Source organism: Gopherus evgoodei, chromosome 8, assembly GCF_007399415.2.
Source record: "Gopherus evgoodei ecotype Sinaloan lineage chromosome 8, rGopEvg1_v1.p, whole genome shotgun sequence".
NCBI lineage: Eukaryota > Metazoa > Chordata > Testudines > Testudinidae > Gopherus > Gopherus evgoodei.
Window position 1 is genome coordinate 113,675,152 of NC_044329.1, and position 14,679 is coordinate 113,689,830.

General features: G+C 48.0%; 1 pseudogene; it reads right to left on the reverse strand.

Moving 5' to 3' along the window:
• Positions 1-10,022: 10,022 nt before the first annotated feature.
• On the reverse strand, positions 10,023-10,111 carry LOC115656975 (annotated as a pseudogene).
• Between the last annotated feature and the right edge of the window lie 4,568 nt (positions 10,112-14,679).

Consider the following 14,679-nt stretch of genomic DNA (forward strand, 5'->3'; position numbering starts at 1 on the left):
CCAGCGCATCAGACGGGGCTCATCTTGAGCTGCTTCCCTATGACCCCTAAATAATTCTGAGTCAATGCTTTCCAGGGTACAGTCTCATTCAGTAGGTATGGCCTACACTCCTTGTTTGCAGATGTATAAAGTTGCCTTTGGCTATATTAAGAATCATTTTGTTTGAATGGGCCCAGTTTACTAAGCAATCCAGATTGCTCTGTATGACTGCCATGTCATTATTTACCACTTCACAGATTTTTGTGTCATCCACAAATTTTATCTGCAGTGATTTTATATTTACTTCCAGATCATTGATGAAAACGTTAAATAATGTCAGGCCTAGAAGTGATACCTGCAGGACAGCACTGAAGATTTACCTCAAACTTCCTCCTCCCCACATACATTCAATCATTCCTCAATGACAATTACATTTAGGTATCGGTCAGTTAGCCAGTTCTTAATCCACGTAACCTGCACTACTGATATTGTATAAGGCTATTTTTTAAAATCAAAATGTCATGCAACTATCTTAAAGAAGTCAAGATTAATTACATGTATGCAAGCTTCACAGCCAGGTAGGCATCAGGTAGGTGAGAATTTCCCAGATGGGAAGCCAAGGGGCCCCCAAGGTGAGTCAATGTAAAAAATGGGATTAGAACACAGGTGTCCTTTGTTTATGCCAATGGAGTACACTTTCTCTCCTCTTTTTGTGGCCAGGTGTCATACTGGGTGCCAAGCAAAGGAGCTGGCCAATCAGTAGGAGGGACTTTATGGCTGATAAGATCAACATTACCCCTCATTCCCACCCTACTATCTTTATTTGCCAGCCCCTCGATCCCTTGCAATTCCTGGGAGGGGAGACAGGCTGCAAACACCCACCTTGCTCAATGCTCTGCAATTCACCTAGGCTTTTGGGGTATGTGGTGGTTGTTTATTTTGGCTAGAGATCACCTGCTGGCTTTACTTTTGTTGATTGTATTTTTAAATGTTTACAAAAGTGCCTGGAGCCCAGGATAGGGAATTTAAAACATATTTGCTATAAATCTCATTGAATAGGTTCGTGTGGCTCCTTCAAATAGGCTGTTGTCTTTCTGTGCTGGACTACTGTGCAAGTGTGGGCTCAGGACCCAACTGCCAAAGACTGCATCAGTTGAAGATTGAGTGTGTGCCTTCTAAAACTTAGAAAATGTATGCAGGGATAATCAAGTTGCCGCTTTACAGATTTCATTGTAAGGGGCTTGCCCTTTCTCAGCCCACTGCTCAAACTGACTGAGCTCCGGTGCCCATTGGAGGATTGAGTCCTTTTGCTCTATTTGTCAGCTGGCCAGGACAAGGGCAGTGTAGTCTGGTGGTCAGAGCGGGCATCATGCCTAGTGGCTAGGGTGAGAGCCGTAGTGATCCAAAACCATGGGTCAAACCAGAGGGCAGGAACTGGATAGTAGAGCTGGGGGTCAAACCAGAATCAGGAGCCAGAGCTGGTGGTCAAGCCAACGGGCAGGATAGAAGGCAACGGGGGAGGGGTTTCAAGGCAGGGGCAGAACAGGCAAGGCTGGGTGCAAGGTGGGAACAGCAGGAACTAGGTGGTGGCGTGGTGGGCATGAGCATTGAGAAGCCAGCAAGCTGCTGGCCTCAGCAGCCAGTCAGATTGATGTACTGATGAAACTGCCTGGACACTATCTCTGGTGTAGTCCCGCATTACTGACAATACACCTCAGCAATGCACCTGTATTTCCACCCTGAGTTTGATGATTGAGATGCTTAGCACATCTTTTTCTTGGGTGAAATATGACCAATAAGGCTGTTGCTTTTCTTATGTGCTCAGTTAGTTTCGGATAAACCTTTAAGACTCGCCTTAGTTCCAGCAAATGCCATAGCATCTCCTTTCAGTAAGAAGGATGTGGACAAAAATAATGGCAATGAGCTCTTGTGTGCTTAATGCAATATTGTATTTACTTTTGGCATAAAGGTGAGATCTGTGCTCAAAACCACCGTATCTTTGTGAAAGATGCGGAAGCATGGCTCAACTAAGTTCCAAACTCTGACACCCTTTGTGCCGAAGTGACAGCAATCAAAAAGCTCATTTTTATATTAGAATAACACAATGAAGCTGATTAAATAGGTTCAGAGGAGACTTGCATTAAGGCATTGAGCACAATGTTCAAGATGGAGCTCTATGCACCTTAGGAAAATGCAATAGCTGAACTGATCTAATGAAGCAACATGTCCTTATGGGGGGAAATGGAGGTTTTTCTGGATGCACTCAAAATTGCAGACTGTGTGGAAACATGTACTTTTAAGGTACTAGCATGCAACCCAGTATCAAAACATTGTGAAAGCCCAGACCATGAGATACTTTGACTATGTGATCCTGAATAGCTCTCTCTCTATACCAAGCTTTGACTTTAGACCAGATCCTTGAGTAAGTCCTGCTTGTTGATTTTTCTCCTAGATGCTAACAGTGAGACCAGCAGAGTTACTCTTTTGTTCTAGAAACTTCCTTCCAAATACTAAACTGCTAGATTTAACTTGGGCCACGTCCAGACTAGGAATTAAAATCGATTTTAGATACGCAACTTCAGCTACGAGAATAACGTAGCTGAAGTCGAATTTCTAAAATCGAGGTACTCACCAGTCTGGACGGGGCTCCATCGATGTCCGCGGCTCTCCGTGTCGATTCCGGAACTCCGTTCGGATTGATGGAGTTCCGGAATCGATGTAAGCGCGCTCGGGAATCGATACACCGCGTCCAGACTAGACGCGATATATCGATCCCCGAGCAATGGATTTTAACCCGCCGATGCCGCGGGTTAGTCTGGACGAGGGCTTACTTGGATCCTGGTGAAGACCTGGACCTTGGGATAACAAATCTGGCCTTAGATTCAGGAACAATGATAGCTCCACTGGCATGAAACCAAGGCCTCCTGGGCCACTGGGAGGGGAACCACTAAGATCACCCTTTTTGATTGTCTATATTACTCTGGTGATGATGGGCACTGGGGGAAAAGCATAAAGTAAACCCTTTGGCCGCTTAAGCAACAGGGCATCTATGTCTAGGGCTCCCTTTTTCTTGCAAAGTATTGGTGAGCCTTCCAGTTTGCTTTGGATATAAAATATCTAGCATTAGAACTCTGAAATTTGTAATGATAACTGGAAGGATTTGTTTAAGACTTTATTCTGCCTGATTATTTTTTTCCCTTCTGTTCAGCCAGCTGGCCTTTGCATTGCTGGTGCCTTTGATATGCAGATCTCTGATAGACTGTAGATGAGCCTCCGCATCAGTGATGCTGCTTTATTTTGTGGATCCCTTGACCTTGTACCCACTGATAGTTTAGATAAGCCATTGCCAATGTATTGTCCATTATTAGCAGAATATGACTGTTCTGCAGTGTTGAAAAGCATACTTCACTGCTCTCAGTTCTAGAAAATGTATAATTTTCTTTACAAGAAAGACCATGTCCCTTCAGCACCAATTTCCAGAGAACATTCCCCAGCCTTTCAGACTGGCATCTGTTATGATAGACCTCTCTAGCTCTGCCACTTCCATCCCTCTCTGAACTCATCCATCAACCCAGGGATTTCAACATAAGTGACAGTAACAAAGGGTGTGTCGTGGTGGGCTTCTGCTATAGACAACCAGACCAGGAGGATGAGGCTGACGAGGCTTTCTTCAGACAACCAACAGAATTTTCCAGATCACAGGCCTTGGTTCTCATGGGGGACTTCAATCACCCTAACATATGCTGTGAGAGCAATATAGCAGTGCACAGACAATCCAGGAAGTTTTTGGACAGTGTTAGGGACAACTTCCTAGTGCAAGTGCTAGAGGAACCAACTAGGGGCCGTGCTCCTCTTAACCTGCTGCTCACAAACAGGGAAGAATTGGTAGGGGAAGTAGAAGTGATTGGCAACCTGGGCAGCAATGACCTTGAGATGGTTGATTGCAGGATCCTGACGAAAGGAAGAAAGGAGAGCAGCAGAATATAGATCTTGGACTTCAGAAAAGCAGACTTTGACTCCCTCGGAGAACTGATGGGCAGGATCCCCTGGGAGGCTAATATGAGGGAGAAAGGAGTCTGGGAGAGCTAGCTGTATTTGAAAGAAGCCTTATTGAGGGTGCAGGAACAAACCATCCCGATCTGCAGAAAGCATAGTAAATATGGCTGGTGATCATCTTGGCTTAACAGAGAAATCCTCGGTGAACTTAAACACAAAAAGAATGCTTACAAGAAGTGGAAACTTGGACAGATGACTAGGGAGGAATATAAAAATATTGCTCAAGCATGCAGGGGTATAATTGGGAAGACCAAGGCACAATTGGAGTTGCAGCTAGCAAGGGATGTGAACAGTAACAAGAAGGGTTTCTACAGGTATATTAGCAACAAGAAGGTGGTCAGGGAAAGTGAGAGACCCTTTTTGAATGGGGGAGGCAACCTAGTGATAGATGATGTGGATAAAGCTGGAGTACTTAATGATTTTTTTCCCCTCGGCCTTCACAGACGAGGTCTGCTCCTCGATTGCTGCACTGGGCAGCAGAGTATGGGGAGGAGGTGAGCAGCCTCAGTGGTGAAAGACCAGGTTAAGGACTATTTAGAAAAGCTGGACATGCACAAGTTCATGGAGGTGGATGCAGTGCATCTGAGGGTGCTGAGAAAGTTGGCTGATGTGATTGCAGAGCCATTGGTCATTAACTGAAAACTTGTGGCAATCAGGGGAGGTTCAGGACAATTGGAAAAGGAAAATTATAGTGCCCATCTTTTAAAAAGGGAAGAAGGAGAATCCAAGGAATTACAGACTGGTCTGCCTCATCTCAGTCCCTGGAAAAAATCAGAGCAGGTTTTCAAGGGATCCATTTTGAATTTGGAGGAGAGGAAGGTTATCAGGAACAGTCAACATGGATTCACCAAGGGCAAGTCATGCCTGACCAACCTGATTGCCTTCTGTGACAAGATAACTGGCCCTTGGATAAGGGGAAACTGGTGGATGCGATATAGCTTGACTTTAGCAAAGCTTTTGATACGATCTCCCACTTTATTCTTGCCAGCAAATTAAAGAAGTATGGATTGGATGAATGGACTATAAGGTGGATAGAAAACTAGCTAGATCCTGAGGCTCAACAGGTAGTGATCAACAGCTCGGTGTCTAGTTGGCAGCCAGTATCAAGCGGAGTGCCCCTGCAGTCGGTCCTGGGGCTGGTTTTGTTCAACATCTTCATTGATGATCTGGATGATGGGATGGATTGCACCCTAGTAATAATAATAAATAACATATGGAGACATACCTATCTCATAGAACTGGAAGGGACCCTGAAAGGTCATCGAGTCCAGCCCCCTGCCTTCATTAGCAGGACCAAGTACTGATTTTGCCCCAGATCCCTAAGTGGCCCTGTCATAAACAGATAGTTAAGGGTTAATGTCTCTTTTACCTGTAAAGGGTTAACAAACAGGAAATCAAACACCTGACCAGAGGACCAATCAGGAGACAAGATACTTTCAAATCTCAGTGGAGGGAAGCCTTTGTGTTTTTTGGGTTTGGCTTTGTTTTCTCTGGGTTCTGAGAGTAACCACACATACCTACAGGCTCTCTAATTTTCTGTTCAAATTTAGTAAGCACAAAGGTAGAAAGGCGGTTTAGTCTTTTTAATTGGTTTTCTTTATTTGCAAATGTGTATTTGGCTGATAAAGTTCTAATGTGTATTTGGCTGGAAGTATTTTAAATTGTATTTATGCTGGAGGAGGTTTTTTCTCCAGTTTCTATAAGCTGACAGACCCTGTAACTTTTACCATCTAAATTGCAGAGATAACTTTTACCTTTTTTCTTTCTTTTTATTAAAAGTTTTGCTTTTAAGACCTGTCTGATTTTTTCCCCTTGTTGAGGCTCAAGGGAATTGAGTCTGTACTCACCAGGGAATTGGTGGGGAGAAGGGAAAGGTGAATTGCCTCTTTGTTTTAGATTCACTGAGTTTGAATCTGTGTTGCCTCTGGGTGAAGGGAAAAGAGGAGGGAGGGGGAAGGTAACATTCCTCTCTGTGTGGTGATTCAAGGAGTTTGAATCACGCTGATCTTAGTGTACCCAGGGCGGGAAAGAGCTGGGAGGAAGGAAGGAGGGGGAAGGGAAATGTTTTATTCCTCTTTGTTGTGAGACTCAAGGAATTTGGGTCTTGGGGTCCCCAGGGAAGGTTTTTGGGGGGACCAGAGTGTATCAGGCACTGGAATTCCTGATTGGTGGCAGCTTATCAGATCTAAGCAGGTAATTAAGCTTAGAGGAATTCATGCTAGTACCCCAACTTTTGGACTCTAAGGTTCAGATTGGGGAAAGATACTATGACCAGCCCCCTCAAGGATTGAACTCAACCCTAGGTTTAGCACACCAATGCTCAAAGCACTGAGCTATCCCTCCCTCGACAAGTTTGCAGAGGACACTAAGCTGCAGGGAGAGATAGATACCCTGGAGGGTAGGGATAGGGTCTAGAGTGACCTAGACAAATTGGAGGATTGGGCCAAAAGAAATCTGATGAGGTTCAACAAGGACAAGTGCAGCACTTAGGACAAAAGAATCCCATGCACCACTACAGGTCTGCAAAAAAGGGCCTGGGAATTACAATGGACGAGAAACTGGATGTGAGTCAACAGTGTACCCTTGTCGCCAAGAAGGCTAATGCCATATTGGACTGCATTAGTAGGAGCATTGCCAGCAGATCAAGGGAAGTGATTATTCCCCTGTATTTGGCACTGGTGAGGTTACATCTGAGTATTGCATCCGGTTTTGGGCCCCCCACTACAGAAAGTATGTGGATAAATTGGAGAGAGTCCAGCAGAGGGCAACAAAAATAATTAGAGGTACATGACTTATGAGAAGAGGCTATGGGAACTGGGCTTACTTCATCTGCAGAAGAGAAGAGTGAGGTTGGATTTGATCGTAGCCTTCAACTACCTGAAGGAGGGTGCCAAATAGGATGGAGCTCGGCTGTTCTCGGTGGTGGTAGATGCTAGAACAAGGAGCAATGGTCTCAAGTTGCAGTGGAGGAGGTCTAGGTTGGATATTAGGAAACATTATTTCACTACGAGGGTGATGAAGCACTGGAATGGTTTCCCTAGGGAGGTGGTGGAATCTCCATCCTTAGAGGTTTATAAGGCCTGGTTTGACAGAGCCCTGGCTAGGATGATTTAGTTGGGGTTGGTCCTATTATGAGCAGAGGGTTGGATTAGATGACAACCTGAGATCTCTTTCAACCCTAATCTTCTATGATTCTGTGACCGAATGTTCACTTTCAGAGATTAAAAAATCAGCAAATGGCAGGGAAGGGACAACAGGAAACAAGACTCCTCATGTGCATTCTTGCCCAAGGAACTATCCTTGTGCAGGACCTGATCATTCTTCGTGGGCATTCTGAGTGTTCTGACGTCCTCATGTACCTCATCGTGAGAGTAATTGCTGATCTGATCTTGCCCTGTCTTTTGGCTGATTGACGCACAAAGCCCACAAAATCTTTCTGTCAACACTCCTAGATGGACTAGGTGCTGAGATGATTGAAGATCACTCTTTCAGAAACTGACAGTAAATTCATGCTGTTGCAATGTTTCGATCATTGGCTAAGTTGCTTGAGTGGACCCCTCCTTGGCCAGGGCTCTGCCTAGAATGTCATCCAGGAAAGAGTATTCCTGTGTCCCCTTTTGCCTGAGAAAAGCCACCAGAACAATGAGGACTTTTATGAACACTCATTGTGAGGATGACAGTCTGAAAGGCAGTGCTTTGTATGGAAAATTATTGGTCCCATGAGCAAATCCCAGAAATCTCTTGTGCTTCCAGTGGACTGGCACATGAAGATAGGTTTTCAAATCAATTGATATAAAGTAATCCCCTTGGCAGATGGCCACTGCTGTGGACTTCAAAGTCTCCATCTTAAATCTGGTCTGTCTTCTGAACTTGTTCAGGTGCTTCAAATCCAACACCGCTCTGTCCTCAAAATGTCATCAATGTAGCGCAAGTAGATTCTTTTGATGATTACCAAAAGAAATTACACCATCTGCTCAAAAATCTCCCTGAGAAAGCACAGGAACAGATCTGTACAGACACATGCCTAGAACCCTGACCAGGTGTATTCTATTTGCTACCCAAGATCCATAAACCTGGAAATCCTGGATGCCCCATCATCTCAAGCATTGGCACCTTAACAACAGGATTGTCTGGCTATGTGGACTCTCTCCTCAGGCCCTATGCTACCAGCACTCCCAGCTATCTTCAAGACACCACTGACTTCCTGAGGAAACTACAATCCATCGGTGATCTTCCAGAAAACACCATCCTGGCCACTATGGATGTGGAAGCCCTTTACACCAACATTCCACACAAAGATGGACTACAAGCCATCAGGAATAGTATCCCCGATAATATCACGGCTAACCTGGTGGCTGAACTTTGTGACTTTGTCCTCACCCACAACTATTTCACATTTGGGGACAATCTATACCTTCAAGTCAGCGGCACTGCTATGGGTACCAGCATGGCCCCACAATATGCCAACATCTTTATGGCTGACTTAGAATAACGCTTCCTTAATCTCTCGTTCCCTAATGCCCCTACTCTACTTGTGCTACATTGAAGACATCTTCATCATCTGGACTCATGGAAAAGAAGCCCTCAAGGAATTCCACCGTGATTTTAACAATTTCCATCCCACCATCAACCTCAGCCTAGACCAATCCACACAAGCAGTCCATTTCCTAGACACTACTGTGCTAATAAGCGATGGTCACATAAACACCACCCTATACCGGAAACCCACTGACCGCTATACTCACCTACATGCCTCCAGCTTCCATCCAGGACACACCACAAGATCCATTGTCTACAGCCAAGCTCTAAGATACAACCGTATTTGCTCCAATCCCTCAGACAGAGAGAAACACCTACGAGATCTCTGTCAAGCATTCTTAAAACTACAGTACCCACTTGCTGAAGTGAAAAAACAGATTGACAGAGCCAGAAGAGTACCCAGGAGCCACCTACTACAGGACAGGCCCAACAAAGAAAATAACAGAATGCCACTAGCCATCACCTACATCCCCCAACTAAAACCTCTCCAGTGCATCATCAAAGATCTACAACCTATCCTTAAAGATGATCCCTCCATCACAGATCTTGGAAGACAGGCCAGTCCTCGCTTATAGACAGCCTCCGAACCTGAAGCAAATACTAACCAGCAACCGGAAACCATACAACATAAACACTAACCCAGGAACCTATCCTTGCAACAAAGCCTGATGCCAGCTCTGTCCACATATCTATTCAAGTGACACCATCATAGGACCTAATCACATCAGCCACACCATCAGGGGCTCGTTCACCTGCACATCTACCAACGTGCTATATGCCATCATGTGCCAGCAATGCCCCTCTGCCATGTACATTGGCCCAGCTGGACAGTCTCTACGCAAAAGAATAAATGGACACAAATCTGACATCAGGAATCATAACATTCAAAAACCAGTGGGAGAACACTGCAACCCCTCTAACCACTCAGTGACAGACTTGAAGGTGGCAATTTTGCAACAAAAAAACTTCAAAAACAGACTCCAAAGAGAGACTGCTGAACTCGAATTAATATGCAAATTAGATACAATTAGATACAAATCAGGCTTAAACAGAGACTGGGAATGGTTGGGTCATTACACTAATTGAATCTATGTCCCTATGTTAAGTTCTCCTCACACCTTCTATGGGTCATCTTAATTATCACTTCAAAAGGTTTTTTTCTCCTGCTGATGATAGCTTATCTCAATTGATTAGACTCTTCCTGTTGGTATGCATACTTCCACCTTTTCATGTTCTCTGTATGTATAAATATCTCCTGTCTGTGTGTTCCATTCAGTGCATCCGAAGAAGTGAGGTGTAGCTCACGAAAGCTCATGCTGAAATAAATCTGTTAGTCTCTAAGGTGCCACAAGTACTCCTGTTCTTTTAGCCTTTTTTGGCGATCTAACTGCCAAATTTGTCAGTCTAGGCTAGTTCTGCTCTTGCAAAACATGTTGCCCCAGCAGAAACCCTCAGAAAGGAAGATGAAGCCTCAGACACTTTCAACCACACTTCTCTAGTTACAAACTATAGAAATGATCCCTGAAAGTATAGTACACAGGGATATTTCTATTCTGCAGTCAGGTTCTTTTGGGGAAAAGCCCCTTTCCGTTGGATAGCAGTGTCTTTGACTAGTGCTGAATCTGCTCTGTCCATTTTGGGACAAAAGACAAAATCTGCTTTGCTGTTGTACACATTGTAGAATTTTTTGGCATGCCTGGACAATCTAATAGACTTTGCTGGTGTTTCCCATTCAGCCTTAATCACTTTTCCAAAAAGTCATGAAAGGGAATGTGGAAAAAGATCCTCTTGCTTTGTTTCATCCTGCTATTCAGGCTCTGAGAGAGAGTGAGTTCACCTTCCTCCTGTAAAGAAGATCCTGACTTTCCTCTTGACTTCTTTCTTTCTCTCTTGGGCTTGTACTGAACAGATTTTCCAGCCTTCTTTTGCTTTTTTTGATGTCTATCAAGATTATGATTAAAATAAAAGACAATGAAGAACAGCCACAAACAATTCTTTCTTTTAAGCTTTTTCTTTCCATGTATGAGAACCTTGTGTGCAGAACCATTAGCTCTCATGATGAATGAGAAACTACTATCCACGGAAGAACTGGCCAGTTTTCTCTTGTCCGAGGTAATTTCTTGATCCCTTTTCCCTTTTTTAAAATTTTACTCCTTGGGTTCCTAATTGCCACCTCCACTGAGTCAGATGAGGAGTCCTGCAAACCTCTTCTGCTATCAGGCATCTGTTTTATATTTGCCCTTTTGAGAGCGGATACTATAACAGGACACTGCCAATGTTGCCTGGGGCTCACAGGATGGTGGCATCTGAGGTACAGGCAGTTTTTGCACCAAATCCAAGAGCTCCCTAGTTCAAGAAGGAATTTCTTCCTGAGGGGCAGATTCCCTTCTCCCTTCCATGCAGAATTCTTGACATCCCCTGGAGCTAAGGGATTATGACCAGATTGCCTGATGAAGGAAGACGAGGGGATGATGAGACGTGTGCTGCGGGAGGGTGTGCACCTAAAACAGTTTTACTGGCCACTCCTTGCTCTGTTGGTGGCAGATACAGATGGTCCCGCTTATGGTTTACCTACCTGGGCCCTGCCCTTTTATGCAGTAATTCCAGGCAGGAGATAAACTGCCTCTTTGAGGTTTATCTTTGTTTTGTTTTAATTCTCTCTCTCTCCAGTAGCTACAGGAGGCAGAACCAGGAGAGGGGGAACTTGTCCCTCATCAATTATCCAGTCAGTTCTGATTTTGTCCTGTACAACTACAGACAGGTGATGATCCACACTGAAGATCTGTGGACCTGGCCCTGACAGAAATTCAGCCTATGTGACCTAATAGGACTTGGCCAACTCTAGTTTCTGCAAACTCTCTCTCTTGGGGCTTATGTGACCCTTATCGCTGTAATATCCAAGTCTCATTAATACTGATCAATGTGAGGTAGGGAACTAGTCTCATTTTACGGGTTGAGTACTTGGCACGGGGAACTTTAGTGACTGGCCACAGGAAGGTTACACAGGCAGATCATAGCAAGTCAGAAAACTGAATGTAGATCTCTACTGACCTAAGCCAATGCCTTAACCACAGGGCCATGTTTCCTTCTCTGGACCACTGGTGGTGATGTTTCCTTTACTGAATGGATGTAGAAAAGCAGAGCATTTCTGATGTACGTTCACAAGTCATAAAACCCTGTGCCAGTTCCTGTTCCATGCAACTAGACTAGAGTCAGACTGGTACAGCTGCAGCCAGAGGAACAGCAACACTGAGAAACGAATGAGTTTAACTTACCAAGTTTATCTTGGTATAAAATTCTCCCAAAGCTTGAGACAGTTTCTATGTTATTTTGTGAGTTTACTAACTAAAAAAGGTTAAAAAGGCTTGGAGAGTGACAGATTGAGAACTAGAGCTGCAGCTGAGTGCCGGGAGGTGGTGGCAGGGGAGACCTACAGTTCTGGAACTTTTGAACAAGAAATGCTCCATGCACAGATGAGATTTATCTTCTATCACCCTCCTCCTCCAAGGAACAGTTCTGATGTTTCTCAGCATTTGGTGGGAAAATGGCTTTTGTCAGAGGAGGTGGGCAGGCAAGGGGCAGACCCCCGACGTGGCAGCAGATGGGCCGATGCCACGCGACCCGCCCCGCTCCCAGATTCAAGAAGGGGCGGCGGAAGGAGAACTGCAGCCCCTAGGGGTTCAGGACAAGAAAAAACTAGTGAAGCCACTCCCTGGGGGATATTCCCAGGGGCAGCATCGGCATCACAGGAGGTGGGGGGGACAAGGACAGGGCTAACGAGTAGGGCGGGGATCAGGGAGAGAAGTCGGGAAGGAGGGTCGTCCTCCCCCTGCGTGATCGGGGTCGGACCCATGGCCTCGATCTCCTCGTAGATGGAAGGGAGATCACCGGCCACCACCCCAGGGCCCTCCCTGCCAGCACCCAGGGCGTCGAGTGGGATGGGGGCGAGAGAGGCTCCCTCGGGGATGTCCACGGGAAGGGACCCCACAGGAGGGGCGATGTCACCTTCCGGCGCTGCCACAGCATCCCCAGCTGGCACCACAAAATGGGAGTCATCAGGAGGCAAGGCAGAAGACTCGTCATCGGTGCCCCCCTTCCTGCTCTTCTGGGAGGCCTCCGAATCCGAAGGAAGTAAGGAAACTCGAGCCTTCCGCTTGCCCCGCTTCCCCTGCACTAAGGACCAGCCCTATATGGCATCATCCGGGGGCTGGCTAACGGGTCAGGTCGAGGGGCAAGGGCAATGGCTCAGGGACTCGGGGACCTGGGCGTACGCTCTGGGGGCCGGGGGAGGGACACCTGCAGAGCTGGTGGAGGGAACAGCAAGGACGGATGCCGCAGCTGGTAGTGGGGCCACGGCAGCGGGGGCAGTCTCCGCCATGGAGGGCCTGGCCTTTCTAGCGGGGCCCTTACCCTTCTTCCCACTGGCTGAGGGGGCTCCTCCTGAATCGGAAGGGGCAAGGGATGTGGTAGCAGCGGAGGTCTCCCTGGTACTTGCTGCCGCCAGTGCCCCAGCAGGGGCGGTGGTAGGTGGATCGGCAGCGGCGATCAAGGTAGAGGCTTGGGCAGTGGACACGGGGGCAGGTGGAGTAGGGGCAGTGGGAGCATCGTGAGGGGGTCTCCCCCGCCACGTCCCCCGCCATAACGAGAACGGGGAGGGGGACAAACAGCGAGGGGAGGGGAAGGAGAGGAAGTGGCCACTCCTTCCCGTTAGGCTGCAGGCAGCGGAGGAGGGCACCAGAAGGGAAAGGCTAAAGGGGCGTAGTGAGCAACCAAGTACCTAAGGGTGGGATTGTTTCAGGGCACCGACGCAGAGGGGAGTTCCGGCTCCTCCAGTTGCACTAGGGGAGCGGCGGGCAACGGCAGAGGGGGGAGTACCAGAGCATGGACAGGACCAGTTGATTAAGCACCAGTGCCCTCCCCCGAAGGGAGAGGCACCGGAGTAGTCCTGTCCATTTCCGGAGCCGCTCCGTCACCCTGCCCTGCAAATCCTGCCAGTTCTCCGGCGGAGATGGATGCGTGGCAGAAAGGTAAACGCCGAGATAGAGCAGCGGACCCGCGCTCCACCTGATGGCCTGAAGCGCAGGTGGAAGGGAGCTCGCCTGCCACCCGTCCCCGACCACCAGGCCAGAGCTCTTGACCCAGTTGACCCGGGCGGAGGAGGCCGCCGAGTACACAGCCTGGCAAGCCTCCACCCGCGCCAAGTCGCCCGGGTCCTGGACCACGAGGAGCACATCGTCAGCGTATGCCGACAGGACCAGCCGCAGCCCCAGCTCCCGAAGCACCAACCCCGTCAACCTCTTGCGGAGGAGACAGAGGAAGGGCTCGATCGCCAGAGTGTACAGCTGGCCCGAGAGGGGGCACCCCTGCCGCACTCCCCGCCCGAAGCTGACCGGCTCGGTCAGGGTCCAGTTGAGCCTGACCAGACACTCCACAGAAGCGTACAGCACCTGGAGAAAACTCAAAAACAGGGGTCCGAAGCCGAACGCTCACAGAGTGCCCAGGAGATACCCGTGATCCATCCGGTCGAACGCCTTCTCCTGATCCAGGGACAAGAGGGCGAACGACAGACCATCCCTACACCCCAATTCCAGAAGGTCCCGGACCAGATACAAGTTATCAAAGATGGTGCGGCCCGGGACGGTGTAGGTCTGGTCTGGATGGACCACGTCCGCCAGCACGGACCCTAGCTGCATCGAGATGGCCTTCGCAACAATTTTGTAGTCCGTGCTGAGGAGCGAGACGGGACGCCAATTCCGTAAGTTGCGGAGGTCCCCCCTCTTCGGCAATAAGGCCAGCACGGCTCGCCTGCACGAGAGAGGGAGGACCCCGCTCTGCAAAGCCTCGGCCCAGACGGTGACCAGGTCTGGGCCGAGGACGTCCCAGAACACGCGGTAGAACTCCACGGTCAGCCCGTCCAAGCCCGGAGATTTATTGGTGGGCATGTGATGGAGGGCCTCCGAGAACTCGGCCAGAGTGTTAGCGGAAGCAGCGGTCGGAGGAGCAGCAGCAGGCGGGGGGACCGCCGCCACCTGGGCGTACGCCCTGGGGGCCGAGGGAGGGACATCTGCAGAGCTGGTGGAAGGAATAGCGGGGAGGGATGCCGCA